Source organism: Somniosus microcephalus, chromosome 12, assembly GCF_052327205.1.
Source record: "Somniosus microcephalus isolate GS21.2 chromosome 12, FLI_Smic_1.0, whole genome shotgun sequence".
In the NCBI taxonomy this organism is placed as follows: Eukaryota; Metazoa; Chordata; class Chondrichthyes; order Squaliformes; family Somniosidae; genus Somniosus; species Somniosus microcephalus.
This window is the reverse complement of record NC_140998.1, coordinates 56,209,219-56,225,351: the sequence shown is the minus strand read 5'-3', so window position 1 is coordinate 56,225,351 and position 16,133 is coordinate 56,209,219.

Below are 16,133 nucleotides of genomic sequence, written 5' to 3'. Positions count from 1 at the left end.
TCAAAGCATCCATGATTCGTGACCAGATTGTGTTTGGTATTCATGATAAAAAAGTCAGGGAACGTCTGTTGAGAGAAAACGAACTAAATTTGGAAAATGCGGTGAAAATATGCCAAGCCAGCGAGCTAGCTCGAAAACACGCGAAGACTTTCAGTGAAATCAATAATGATGCAATTGTAATGAGTGATAATGCTGCTGTCGGTGCTGTGTCCTACAAGGGGAAGAAACGTGGGCAGAACAGAAATGAAAAGCAATCGGAGGATGAAATTTTTAATTGTAAACGCTGTGGTTACAAACACCAGTTAAGACAATGCCCAGCGTTTGGAAAAATGTGCACAAAGTGTAATGGAAAGAATCACTTTGCCAAACAATGCTTTTCAAAAGTAAAAACAACGAAAGGGCAACAAGTTAATGTAATTGAGGACATTGATTTAAGTGAGACATTTTTTGTACGAATGGTGTCATGTGACAATATCAAAAAGGATACAGAAAATGTGCAGCCCTCAGAAATGGACAATGCTGAACATAAAGTTAATGCAGTAAAAGAGGACAAATGGATGATCCCACTGCAGGTAAATGGAGCATTAGTTACCTTGAAACTAGACACTGGGGCAAAAGCAAACTTAATCAGTATGAGTGACATTAACAATATGAAAGAAAAGCCCAAAATACAGAAAAAGTCAGTACTACTGAAAGACTATAATGGACAGAAAATAGATAGCTTAGGTGTATGCAGACTCAAAGTGACAGTCAAAGACAAAGTGCATCATCTCATGTTTTCTGTTGTGGCTGAAAGACTTGATTCGATACTAGGTGACAAAGCTTGTGAAGACTTAGAACTGGTCAAGAGAGTCTACCGTATAAACTGTGCCATAAGCAGACCAGATGACTCAGGTGATGAAGCAGAGAGCCCATCAAGGATGAAAAGGCCAAAGGGTATCCATATCTTCAAAAAGCCTAGTTTCTCCAAGAAGAAAGAAAAAGACTTTAAGGTCAAAGAGAAGCGAAAGGAAGAAAAGCACAAAGAGGAAAAACACAAGGAGAAAAAGTCCAAAGATATAACCGCAGCAGATGTTGTTAAGCAGTGGAAAGAGAAAAAGAAAAAGAAGAAGCCTGCACCAGAGCAGGAAGCAGTTCCGGTGGATACTCCTTCTTCCCTCAGGCCAATCTTTGGTGTTCCATTAGCCGAGGCTGCTGAGAGGACTATGCTGTATGATGGGATCCAGCTGCCAGCAGTTTTTCGAGAGTGCATTGACTACATTGAGAGTTATGGCATGAAGAGTGAAGGAAACACTGAAACCCTCTCCAAGCAAAGATCGCAAGGAGACCTCGATCTATACAAGAGCAGATTGATGACAATGCCGCAACTGCATCTTGTCATTCACCGCCAGAACAATCTCATGAAGACACATCAGACTTACCCGTGTTGAGAAGATCCACACGTGAAGTAAAGGAGCCTGATAGACTTAATCTTTGAGTACAATGTAAAGCTTTGAAAATGTGTTGACTGTTTTGAAAATGTTTATGTTTATAGAGCACTAACAAAAGTGTTACTGATATTATCTTTATTGTTTTCTTGAAAGTTGATTGATATTGATTTTGTTAAACCTCAAAGAAAGGGGGATGTAATGATCAATAACATGTCATTCTATAGTGGACACTAGGTGGAGCCGTAGAGCTGTGTAGAGCTGTATGTATAAGGCTACACTACCCAGCTGTATATATATTAAGACTACATTACCCATGAGGCTAGGCTACCCACAAGGCAACAGTCAAGATGGCAGCCTGCACACAGGAGCACACATGCTGCATCTCTACAGATACTGTACCTAGAGAACGTGTACTGAATAAATGACTAGCTAGAAGCTAGCTGTGTTCATAATAAGAATGTCTAGTTATTAATGAACATAAGACCTTTCTGCCTAACAGCTCCAATAACTCGGCTAAGTGGGCCGTGCTCCTCTCTGGAATCTGTGAACAGGAGCAGGTCGTCCACATACTGCACTAGCTGATTGGGCTGGCTGAACTCTTTTAAACTCCCTGCCATGCACTGATGGAAAATGCTGGGGCTGTTGTGGAAACCTTGTGGCAAGCAGTTTCAGGTGTACTGTTGCCCTTTAAAGGTAAAGGCAAACTTGTACTGGTCCTCCCTCCTTAAAGGGATGGACCAAAACCCATTGGAAATATCCAGAACCGTGAACGTGGTCGCAGAGGCTGGAATACTCCCTATCTGGTCTGCAACTGCTGCTACTGTCGGCGCGCAGGCTGGGATGTTACTATTCACAGAAATCACACAGAAATCACAGAAACCCCACAGTGCAGATAGAGGCCATTTCGGCCCATCGAGCCTGCACCGACACATATCCCACCTGATCCCTGTAACCCCTACACCAACGCATATCCCACCCTAGCCCCGTAACCCCACGTATTTAATCCCCCGAACACTAAGGGTCAATTTATCATAGCCAATCAACCTAACCCGCACATCTTTGGACTGTGGGAGGAAACCGGAGCACCCGGAGAAAACCCACGCAAACACGGGGAGAATGTGCAAACTCCACACAGACAGTCACCCGAAGCCGGATTCGAACCCGGGTCCCTGGCGCTGTGAGGCAACAGTGCTAACCACTATGCCACCGTAGTCCACCGTGGCTCTCCATGAATCGTCCGGCTTCCTCACTGGCCATAAAGGAGAGTTTACATGGGTGGCTATCGGTCTCAACATGCCCTGCTGCACCAGTGAAGACATTGCTGTCTCCATGTCGGGCTCCACTTCCTTGGGGAAGTTGTATTGCTTTTGGGGTCAGGCCATGGGGTCTCCGTCTACTCTGACCTCAAACCCGGTGACCCTCCCGCAATCGTGCTTGTGAGTGGCAAATGTGGTCAGATGGTCTGACACGAATGCCTGCAGATCTTGTGGGACGCTTGCGACCATGAGCTCGAGGTCATAGCCCTCTTTCGGTTTCACGGTACACAGGGTCCCCTTTTCACCCTTCCCTGGGATGATGACTACCTCGCCTCGTTTACCCTTACTCGCTCCGCAAAAACAGTGATTTCTTAGGTCCACGAGGATCCCGTGTTCTGCTAAGAAATCCGTCCTGAGGATCCCCTTTCCACCCTCCACCTCCCACTTCATCAGTATACACTTCCACGTGGTGCGGAGTGGTCCGATATGAATGGAGAGGGGAATGGAATGTGCGCCAGCCTGTTCCTTGCCTGTGAAACCCGACAGAATATATGGAACCCCGGTGGATAGAGGTGAGGTGGTGGGGTTATCTGCGTGGATCATGGTGCACGATGCCCCCGTATCCAACAAATAGGTCCCTGTTACCTCCTCCAACTCCATCTCCACGAGGGATCGCCTCCATACATCATATCGCAGTGCACACAGGTAGACGGGCTGCATCGGCTCTAGTCATTTGTGTGCAGCGGTCGGGGTTTCGGGAATGACAAGACCGGTGGTGGCGGCTATCTTCCCCTGCGCGATCATCAGAGACCGCATTGTCTCTATGAACGATTCTATCGCAGCGGGATCCATAGCCGCACCAGCTCCCTTAGCTGGGACAGGAGCTGCGGCTTGGGTTTGGGCTGGTGCTGGGGCGGCGGTCTGGGCTTGGGTTTGGGCTGTGGGAGATTTCCCTTTATTATCCTTCCACGGATTTTTACACTCCTTGCGCCAATGTCCATCCTTCCCACACCCGTAGCAATTGAGCTTGGCTTGGGCAGGGCGGTTCCCCTCCTGACGCCACTCCTTCTTGCTTGGGGCTGCGGGTTTTGCCTCATGCACTTTTCCCTTAGGGGGAGGTGACTCCTGACCTCTACAATTCTTGTATGCCACGGTGAGCTGGCGGAGCACCGTTTCCTCCGTGACACCGGGACCTTGGGGGTCAAACCAGGACCTGGCTGTTGTGTATGTACCTTTAAGGGAATAACTGGTCTCAGTCTGCAGTACCGGCAGTGACCACCCCTGTATAAAAGGCCCTAGCAGGCTTCTGTAGTTTCAGTTTCCAGGTTGTCTCCATTCAGTAAAGATTGTTATAATCAACTCCTACAGTCCGTGTCTCAATTATACACGGACATAATACTGGTGACGAGTAAGAAACGAACTTACCTGCAACTCGGCAGCACCTCAGACGACGTTATTGAAGGTCGGGGCCAGAAGAAAGAAAAAAAAATCCAAAGAAACTCGAGAAACGGGCGTCAACCATGGGCAACAGCCCTCCAAATCATCGAATTGAAAAATTGCAGGAGAGACTGTCGAGAGCCAGGCTTGGTTCTCCAGTCTGTGGTTTCCCAGCTAATCGGGCTGGTGGCAGGTAGTGCACTGATCCTTCCTGGGCTGCGGCGGGCTAGAGCTCGATCGGGTGGCTCTGCAACGGGGCCGGGCAGCGAGTCGGGAAGCAAAGAGAGAGAGAGTGTGGAGCACACAGGGCGCGGCCGGTGCTTCGAAGCCGGGCAGCGTTCGGACCTAAGGAGAGGGAGGGAAATGTCCCAGAGAGTCCGCTCCACGACGGGAACGGTTCTTCAATTAACGGAGCAAATTTTGAAGCGCGATAGAAAAATAAATATAATCGCCAGCAACAGCATTGGCAGCAGCGGCAGCGGCGGAAAAGCGCGGGAGGCGCCATCTTAACTCAGCGGGGAAGAAGGAAAAGCGCGGGAGGCGCCATCTTAGATTTTCAAGATTCCAAAGACTGGCGATATCACTGCCTTCGATAATGCAATAGAAGACTGGACCATGTATGTGGAAAGAGTCGAGGTATATTGCGAGGCAAACAAAATAGCCGATGAGAAAAAGGCATCGGTATTGCTAAATTTAATGGGCGCAAGAACGTACGGCCTATTGCGGGACCTGATTACTCCAGCCACGCCGAAGGCAAAGAGTTTTAACAAAATTGTTGCTATCCTACAGGAACACTTAAATCCTACACCGCTGCTGATAGCAGAAAGATTTAAATTCCACAGGAGAAATCAGCATAAAAATGAGAGCAATGCTGATTACCTTACGGAACTACACAAGCTATCAAAGCACTGCCAGTTCGGAGCAGGACTGGCAGATACCTTACGGGACAAATTTGTCTGTGGACTCCTGAGTGAAGGAACCCAGAAGAGGTTACTCTCAGAGAAAGAGCTGACGCCAGATAAGGCTTTCAGTGTGGCAGTATCGTACGAAGCAGCAGCAAGGGGAGCTGCGGAAATACAACAAAAGCCACAGGAATACGGCACCCACGAAATGACACGGGGATTTACAAAATGTTATCGCTGCGGCAGAACAAACCATGACCAGAAGGACTGCTGGTCCAAGGACAAAATATGCAGGCAATGTGGAAAGATGGGACACATTGCACGAGCTTGCAGGTCTGGGAAGAAGACCAACGACAACAAAAAGGCTGCTAAGGAACCGTACAGGGAAGTACAAAAGATGACGGACAGTAGTTCCGAAGACCAGATGAGCGATAGTGAATCCAGGAACAAGAGACTAAGCTGTCTCAAACTTCACAATGTAATCGCAAAAGAGGATCACCGAACCATTTGGGTCACCCTCACGATAGCAGGGTCCCAAGTCAAAATGGAATTGGATACAGGATCAGCTCTAACCGTCATGAATCGACAAGACTACGAGCGGCTATTCTCACACATACCCTTGAGAGAGACATACATTGTCTTGAGGACGTATACGGGACAAAAAGTATACCCCAGAGGAAAAATAAGGGTGCCTGTCGAATACAACGGCAAGAAAATACGGAAATTGTATCTCTACATTCTGCAAGATGGTGGACCACCGTTATTGGGACGTGAATGGATCAGAAAGATAAGTTTAGACTGGCACTCCATTCAGGCACTGATGGTGGCTGGTAAAAAAGATGACGACGTCACTCCTGGTCGATTGTCAACAATCTTAGCTGACGCCAAAGAGGTATTTCAACAAGAACTGGGCACTCTTAAAGGCGTAACCGCCTCGATAAAAATAGAGGAGAATGCAATTCCCAAGTTTTTCAAAGCAAGACCGGTACCATATGCAATTCGCCCAGCCGTCGAGGCAGAGCTGGAGAATCTGGAGAATGCAGGCGTGCTATCTAAGGTAGACTGGAGCGAGTGGGCGACACCCATCGTTCCTGTCATGAAGAAAACATTAAACAATAAGTCTGAGGAGCCAAAGAAGGTTCGCATCTGTGGGGACTTCAAGGTGACAGTGAACCCAGTCCTTCACACAGTACAATATCCTCTTCCAAGGATAGAAGATATCTTCGCCTCACTATCTGGAGGGAAGCGTTTTACAAAAATTGACCTAGCACAAGCATATTTGCAGATGGAGGTTGAAGAATCCTCTAGGAAGTATCTCACGATAAACACTCACAAAGGTCTTTACCAGTATAATCGACTGGTGTTCGGAGTAGCATCAGCTCCGGCGATATGGCAAAGAGCGATGGAACAAGTCCTGCAAGGGATTCCGGGGACTCAGTGTTACTTGGACGACATCCTAGTGACAGGTGACGATGACAGTGAACACCTTGCCAACCTAGAGCAGGTGCTCACTAGACTACGTGAACATGAGCTACGAGCCAATCACCCCAAGTGCGAGTTTTTTAAGAAACAGATATCGTATTGTGGCCACGTGATTGATGAAGAGGGGTTGCATAAGTCCCCTGACAAAATTGAAGCGGTAGTTAAGGCTCCAGCACCTGAAAATGTGTCACAACAGAGGTCATTCCTCGGATTGGTGAATTACTATCATAAGTTTTTGCCGAATTTGTCCACAATTCTGCATCCACTGAACGCCCTACTACGAACGGGAGTAGCATGGAAATGGAGCGATGAATGCAAGCGGGCCTTTCAGAAGAGTAAGGACCTAATCACTTCAAGAGAAGTATTGGCTCACTATAACTCATCACTACCGATAAGACTGGCGTGTGATGCGTCTCCCTACGGCATTGGGGCGGTACTGTCACATAAATTCCTTGATGGTTCAGAGAGGCCGATAGCTTCTGCGTCACGCTCGTTAACTTCAGCCGAGCGTAACTACGCCCAGATTGACAGAGAGGCCCTCAGCCTGGTGTGGGGGGTGAAGAAGTTCAACCACTACCTGCACGGTCAGAAATTTACTCTACTAACTGATCATCAACCTCTCATCTCCATTTTCAACCCTCAGAAAGGCGTACCGATAATGACGGCACAACGGCTACAGATGTGGTCCCTTTTCCTAGGGGCTCACAAATATGACATTGAGTACAAAGGAACTAAACAGCATGGGAATGCTGATGGATTGTCGCGCCTACCGTTGCCGACGGTGGAACAAGAACTGGCAGTGGATCCAGTGGAGTTATTCCACTCGACTATAGTCGAATGTCTTCCTGTGACGAATGCAAACATAGAAAAGGAAACACGAAATGACCCGACACTCTCCTCGGTCTATGATTTAACGGTGAAGGGATGGCCAGCACCTGGCGAACCACTGCTGCCAGCATTCTCGCCGAGAAGAGAACAGCTGTCAGTGTGCAGAGGAACCTTGATGTGTGGATCCAGAGTAGTAATTCCACCCAAATTGAAGGATAGAGTGCTCAATGAGCTTCATGAGGGTCATCTGGGAGGGGTAAAAATGAAGAACTTAGCCAGAACGTTTGTGTGGTGGCCGGGAATCGATAGAGAAATCGAAGAGATGACCAAGAGCTGTACAGGATGCCAGAAGGTCCAAAACGCCCCACCACAAGCCCCTCTACATCCATGGGAGTGGCCCTCATCTCCATGGCAAAGGGTGCACATTGATTTTGCTGGTCCCTTTATGGACTCGATGTTTTTAATTGCGGTGGATGCACATTCAAAGTGGCCAGAGGTAATAAAAATGTCCTCAACCACCACAGAAAAAACTATCACAGTCTTACGAACCATATTCGCCAGGAATGGGCTGCCTGAACAGATTTGCTCTGACAATGGACCACAGTTTGTGTCTGAAGAGTTCCGGAGGTTCTTAAAGAACAATGGTGTTAAGCATTACACATCCGCCCCATATCATCCAGCCACTAATGGATTGGCCGAGAGGTTTGTTCAAACATTCAAGGCTATCAAGGCAATGTGTAATGAAGATATACCCCTACAACACAAGGTGGATAACTTTTTGTTTGCCTACCGGAATGCGACACATGCGGTTACCAACCAAACTCCAGCCATGATGTTCTTCAATCGAAGACTACGATGCCGCTTGGAGTTGGTTAAGCCAAACGTCAGAAGAGATGTGGAGAACAGGCAGTTTCAGAATATGAATGAAAGGCCGACCAGGAGTTTTAAGATAGGTCAACCAGTTTTGGCCCGGGACTACCCCACTGAGAAATGGCAGCCAGGAACGATCTGTACACGGCAAGGACCTCTAATGTATACCGTGGACATTGGGGAGAGCATTGTAAGAAGCCATGCTGACCAGATTCTAGAGTCACTGGAAAACGTCAACTCCACACCACGATCTGATACACCTGACAATGAAACCGAAGTACCAATTGCATCTACCGCAGAATCGGTGATATTGGAAGCAGATGAACCAAACAACGACATTGATCCCGACTCAACCTTGCCAGAAGAACCTGATATCCCAAAGAGGCGTTATCCAGACAGAATCAGGAAGCCTCCTCAAAGACTGAGCTTATAATTGCTTAACTTCAACCAATGTATCTAGCAACCATAATTGTAATTGTAATTAGTTATTATTTAGTTGTTAAATGAATGTTATGTACTGTTTATCTAAAAGGGGAGGAATTGTTGTGTATGTACCTTTAAGGGAATAACTGGTCTCAGACTGCAGTACCGGTAGTGACCACCCCTGTATAAAAGGCCCTAGCAGGCTTCTGTAGTTTCAGTTTCCAGGTGGTCTCCATTCAGTAAAGACTTGTTATAATCAACTCCTGCAGTCTGTGTCTCAATTATACACGGACATAATACTGGCTAAGGCCTGTATCTGTGGCAAGCTGTTAGCAACCAAGCAACGGAGCCAATGAACCCGCTGTTCGGCGCTCATTCCAACCCATTCTGGCATGCCCGGACAACTGCGTCGATACACTGGCCACAGCCTTTCTGCGAAAACCCGTGGGGGTTCTCCAGTTAGCTGCACAGTCCCTTCCACCCGTTGGAACGGATTACCGTCGTCTACTCCCATAACTTCCAAGACCTCATCCCTGAGATCCGGAAACCCTTTCCGTCCCCTCTTACTCTCGTCTGAGAGGCACTGAAGGATTGTGCTCTCCAGGGAGAAGAGCAGCATCTTTGCCTATTCAAGATCATCACAATCATTGATGGCGGCTGTCTCCTGTATCTCCCTGAAATGAACTGACGGATCTCCCTTTACTGTGAGTCTTGGGAGGTGGCTCACCATGGATCTTAGTTGTGGGGCAGCGTAGGGCACCACAAGCTGGTTCATGTGGGGTCTGGGATCACCATTGTCCTCATTGGGACCGAATCTCTGGTGCCGAGCAGGACACATTGGTGCCGGCTCCGGCTTTGCTACCAGGGGCTGTTCCTCCTCCTGTACCATCTCGGCTACCTCCTGTTTTACCACCCCCGCTGGTTCCTGCCAAGCCTCGCTATAGCTCGGCGGGGCTGAGGGTTCAGTAGCTGGTGCCATAACTACCTCGCAAGGAACCGGATGTTTGGATTCCTGCAAAAAGTCAATCTGACTTGCTTTTGGGCTTACGAGGCATACCATGCCTTTTGCCTTAACCAGGGACGTTCTCAGGTCCTCTATGGTCTTTTGGCAGGGGCCATGGTCTGTGATCTCAAACCCATGTTCAAGGGATAGCTTGTAAGCTGCCTTGACTTCCACTACTCTCTCCTCCTGTGCTCTTAGCTGTTGTGCGAGGCGGGTGTTTTTCTCCCGTATTCTCGCCTCATGGATCTTTGCCTCAGTAACCTGGCATTCCAGATACTCTATTCTGGCCTGATGTTGGCTGGCTACAACTTGGCGTTCCTGATTCAACGCGTGAAGCACTGTGATGAGTTTTTCCCCACCCATGGCCTTTTCCTCTATCCCTGCTGCCTGGGCAGTGATCTTGGCTGCCTGTGCTGCAACGACCCGGTCCAAAATCTGGACCTGTTTCTTGTAGCACATCAGCCACACTGCCTTTTCCACTGACTTCTTATGCTCTTTGCTCTCTATCCACCTGATGGCTGCGTCTACCGGACGCCCATCCAGTAAGAGATCGGAAATACACTGCTCAGTGTGATTTACCTTGCCAAAGACATAATCCGCTATCCTCCCATCCATAACATTTCGCCCATTCAAACCTGGGTCTAAACCATTGCAATCCTGCTGCCAGTGTCCTGCCGCATTCGCCATTTTCTGTAAGGGCTTTCGCTCTCTCTAGAGATTCGCAGATCGCAGAGGTTACTCTCTCTCAGAGGCCTCTCTCTCTCTCTCTCTCTCTCTCTCTCTTGCACAGAAAAACCTTGAGCGGTTTGACCCACTCACCCCTTAGATTCTAGACACTGGACTTAGGTGCAGGAACTACAATGTAGAGAATACTCTTATAAACCAGGTTTAATGAAACGAAATGATATTTTATTGCATAAGGAAAAACAAATCAAATGCAAGCAAATAAGAGGGTACATGGGTGGGAAAAACAAATCATAACAATACAGTACTAACTAAAATGGATACTGTAGTGTATGTACCCGTCTACCTTTAAGAGAACTATTGTATGTAACCGTTCACCTTTAAGAGAACTATTTTAGGTGTGGCACTACTTTGTTTGGCTTCTGTATACGGTAATACCGACGGTGACCACACCAGTATATAAGTGTTGTGTCAGGAGTTATTGGGCAGATTCGCCCTGACCTTCGAATAGTAAAGTCCTGTTTTAAGTTACTCTTGGAGTCTGTGTATTAATTAACTAAACAACCCACAGACTTTACAGTGGTGACGAGTCCGATCGTACCCTGTGGCAACAATAATTCCGAAGCAGTTAACGAGCGTCGAGAAGAGGCAACCGCCCTCGTCATTCTGCTGGGAGAAAACTCGAGTCTGCAGAGCTGGAAAGGAGGAAGAATTCAGAGACAAAGACTTCCATCAGCAACAGGCACTGACTGTCCCTTCTGCCACGGTGAGGAGTGAGCCGATCAGCACGAGAAGCAAGGCGGCCACGGTGACTGTGAGTAAGGGAAAAGTAAAAAGAATAACCGGAGGATAAGGGCGGAGCACTCGACCACGGTCGAGGGGGAAAGGAGCCGGACAGAAGTCGGGCCCAGAGGCGCTGAGACTGGGGCAGCGTGGAGCAAGGAAGCCGCGGTACAGACAGGCTGGGGACGCAACGGCGTCATGAGACAGCTAGACCGCGACCGGCGAAAAAGGCCGGGCAGCGACCGAAGCCACGAAGTGCTGCGACCGGGAGCGTAGGCGCGGGAAGATATAAAAACTCAGCCGCAGCCGGGGAGGGAAGCACCGGACTGCGAGACGGCTGGGAGAGGCGTTTGGGAGCCGAGCGAGCGGGAGAGGCAGAGCCGACCAAGGGAGACTGCGCGAGAGCCAGTCCAGCGGCTGAAACTGTTCTCCGTCAACGGGGTGTACCCAGCGCCGGTAGAGCCGAGAGAGCGGGAGAGAGACCGAGCCCGAGCAAGGGGAACTGAGCGAGAGCCAGCCCAGCGGCTGAACCTGTTCGCCGTCAACGGGGTGTACCCAGCGCCGGTTGCCTTGCCGAGAAAAGGGAAAGCACTGAAGCCGACGCGCAGGCTGTGAATCTGAAAGCCAGCGGCCGTCGCCTGTGGGGGAAAGTGTACCCCTCCCGCTAGGGAAGAAACGCGGGAAGCTGCCATTAGGCGGGGAAGAAGACAGAAGCGGGAAACCGCCATTGAAGTGGGCGGGGAGAGAAGATAAGCGCGGGAAACCGCCATTTTCGCGGGAAAACCGCCATCTTAGAAAAAAAAAGTTAAAGAAATAATTCGGGGTGTTATCAGAAAGAGAGGAAGATGCCTAAGCATGGTAACATCAATGATTTTAATGCCGAGGTAGAAGACTGGGCCACGTACGTGGAACGCATCGAGATCTATTGTGAGGCCAATAAAATAGAAGAAGATGACAAAGCTATAACCTTGCTAAACTCGATGGGCGCGAAGACATACGGGCTCTTGAAGCATCTACTATCACCAGCTAAACCGGCGGATCAGACTTTCGATGATATTGTGGCTGTTCTGAAGGATCACTTGAACCCCACACCGTTGATGTTGGCGGAACGATTCAAATTCTATGCGAGAACGCAACGGAAAGATGAAAGCAACGCAGAATACTTGGTCGAACTGCGTAGACTAGCGAAATACTGCCAGTTTGGAGGGAATCTGACAGAGGCATTGCGAGACAAGTTCGTGTGCGGGTTGGCAAAGGAAGGAACGCAAAAGCGACTACTCGAAGAGAACGACCTTACACTTGACAGGGCTGTCCTTATTGCAGCATCGCACGAAGCCGCAGCAAAGGGAACTGCGGAAATGCAGCTAAAGACAGCAGCACTAAGTGTGGATCAAATTACCTCGACAACAACAAAATGCTATCGTTGTGGGAAGACAACACACGACCAGAACCAATGCTGGTTTAAGAACCAGGAATGTAGGAAATGTGGCAAACTGGGTCACATAGCTAAGGTATGCCGGTCAGGGAAGAAGACCAACAACCAAAGGACCAACAACCAAAGGAAGCCATCACAGGAAAAGTACAACAAGGTACACAAGGTGGCTGAGAAGAGTTCAGACGAACAGAATTCAGACTCAGACCCAAACGGCCAGGAGCTGGGTAGTCTGAGAATTCACAATGTGAGTAAGGAAGCTGACCTACAAACTATCTGGGTCATGCTAAAAATAGCTGGAATCCAAGTGAAAATGGAGTTGGACACTGGATCAGCTCTATCAGTCATAATCGAAGGGATTACCACCGGCTATTCTCACATATACCCTTAAGAGATACCAAGTTCGTATTGCAGACATACACGGGGCATAAAGTATACCCCATGGGAAAGATAAGAGTCAAAGTGAGAGATAGGGGTAAAGAACACCCAAGAATGAACTTATACGTACTACATGAGGGAGGACCACCACTTCTAGGACGGGAGTGGATCAAGAAAATAGACATGGAATGGCACTATCTAAAAGCCATAACGAGTGAGGACTCGGTGCAGACAATCAGCTCAGATTCTGAAACGGATGACGATAAGACCAACCCAAATATGAAAGACAAGGCTGAAATGGACTTGCCGACGAAGGTTGGAAAAACGAAGGCATGCATAAAGGCTTATGCTCCAGAGAAGGACAAAGTTTCAGAGCAGAACTCCACCGAACAACAACAACCTAGTTTGACAGAAAATTCTGAGCCTGTTCAAGTTACGGACATATCCATGACGGAAGAACACCGAGCTCGGACTCAAACTTATTTCAAATTACGACAGCAATTAGAACAATTGAGTTACCGTCTTGTACAAGAGATGAAAACAATGAAAAAGTTCTATGACACTGAATGGGAGAATCTGGAAAGACAACAGAAGCAGCTAGCTCAAGCAGAGAGCGACCATAGAGCCATCGTGACCAATTACCGATCACATCTCCCTTATGCTGTTCAGGAGTTAGAATATTTGCAGGAAGAAGCAAATGAAGAGGAATCTTCAGGAAGCCAGGATTTTATTTCAGTTCTTCTCTACGACTCCTTAGAAGCAGAGTGTGAGAAGTTGAAAGAACAGTATGAACAGGCCCAGGCTACAATTCTGGAAGGGGTTAACTCGGCAACCTCCAAAAAGCTAGTTTCAGTGGAAGCATATGAGCAACTGAAGGTTGAACATGAGCAAGAAGTCCAAAGGCTGCAGGAAATTCTTGATGAGCTCAAGGCCAAGACAGACTCATCGGTAGAAGTTCCATCCATAGATGAGAAATTAGAGGTGAAAGACATGGCAGAACATGAAAGACAAGATGTACAAGAACTCATAAAAATATTAAAGGAAACCCAAGACAAATATGGGGCGGCAATGACCGAGATTCAACAACTTGAAGAACAGATTCAACTGGGAATCCGTTCAGTGGAAGAAGAGGGAACTGTAAGAAACACAGAGACTGTAAGAATGGCCTCTGAACATGAGCTAGAGAGCATCAAGGCGCAACTTCTCCGAGCGCTGGAAGCCAAAGTACAAGAGGAAAAGAAGGTGAAAGCATTGGAGGAAAAGGTGGATGAAATGGAGAAGACTCTACAATGGGAACAATCTGAACACGAGCTTCAATCTTCAAAGGGAAGGAGTTCGGAGCTCTCAAAAGTTATGGAAATAGCTGAGGTTGCAACACAGATTTTACAGGGATGCCAAAAGTACGCTGAATCACATCAATGTGAACAGCAGAATGTTGAAACAGCTGCTCCAGTAGAAGGATTGATGTCTAGGGAGGGAACAACAGTCGGCTAACGTCCAGTTGGGTACGGAAGAAGTAGCAGGCCCTCTCGCTAGACTAGCTCAGGACGACACCGAATATTACCATGACCTGTTGAGTGACACGGAATATTACGATGACTTGGTCTGCCCAGTTTGTGATGAAAACTCCCAAAGTGCAGAAATCAGGATGAAGCACTTAAAGTCTAAGGAACATAGGGAGATGGTGGCGCTACAGCTGGCAGCGGATAAGGGAGCCCCGAGAGTCTCCAAGAAGCAGAAAAGAAAAAGACGAAGCAGAAGACGATAACCATCTAAATCATTATCACTTCTATCAGATCATGCACGTGGGCCCACGAAGGGGGCCAAATCAGTTGGAAAGTAGGAAAAATTACCAAGGGAGTCCAGCTGTTTGTAAAAGTCAGCACTGCTGGTTCAGCAGGACGGAAGTTCAAGCTGTTAAGCCAAGGGAAAGACTATTGGATGAGTCACGCTAGAAATGTGAACCGGCTACACCACAGAGATGTTGTTCGGACCGAGTCAAGACCAGAGACTGAATCTGTGAATTGTTTTACATGAAGTTGATTATATGTTATGTTTAATGGGGAATAAGTATGTTGTAAGCTAAAAAGGGAGGATTGTAGTGTATGTACCCGTCTACCTTTAAGAGAACTATTGTATGTAACCGTTCACCTTTAAGAGAACTATTTTAGGTGTGGCACTACTTTGTTTGGCTTCTGTATACGGTAATACCGACGGTGACCACACCAGTATATAAGTGTTGTGCCAGGAGTTATTGGGCAGATTCGCCCTGACCTTCGAATAGTAAAGTCCTGTTTTAAGTTACTCTTGGAGTCTGTGTATTAATTAACTAAACAACCCACAGACTTTACAGATACAGGCATATTATACCTTACAAAGATCATCATAAAATGGGGAAACACACGGAACATCGAGGGACAACAACTCATGTTAATTATACCCAAAATGACCACCCCCTTAAACCTATCTAGATCCGATTATGAAGGGCCAGAAACATGCTCACCAATCCAGTTGGAAAAGTATAGAGTTTTGAAACAGGCCTGCATTTTGATCCCCTCAGGCGTCCTGTTTCCTCGTGGTCAGTGGAGCCACAGCGGGCTGCGCCACACCTCACTCTCTTTCTTGAGGTGAAGGTCACGGACAGGTTGGACACTGACGGGCCTGGATGTCGGCGGAGATCATCTGCTTGACCACGGTTGGAAGCCCCTAGCCGGCTTTCATATAGGTTTCTTCAGTATTTTTTTACGGCAACGGCCCGGGGTTGGTCGATGATCTCCCAATGTTTTACCCCGGGGCGGGACGCCGGCTCAAACCGTCTTCTTCTCCGAACTCCAGCTGCTATCGAAGGTAACGGCTATTACCAAAGATCCCACGAAGATGATGAAGAAAGGAACCTCTCTCTTCCCAATATCTAAGATGAAGCCTCTTTTTTTTGCTACCCCCGGTGTCTCTCAATTATACTTCTCAGCAGAAGCCCTTATCTCACGCCAAATCAGGTTAGTCTTTTGTTTTAATTTTGGCGGGCTGGTTGCACAACGGGGTAGTTATTATATTTTAAACTGTTCTTGGATGGCCGGTAACGGGCCATCTCTGGTCTGGAATGACCTTCATTGTTTTTAATGTCTTCTTGATGTCTTTAATGGGTCCTTGATGCGTTCTTTATGAATATGGAACTGTTCCCCTTTGGCTGGGTAAACATTTAGATGGCCTTTATCTACAGGCCAA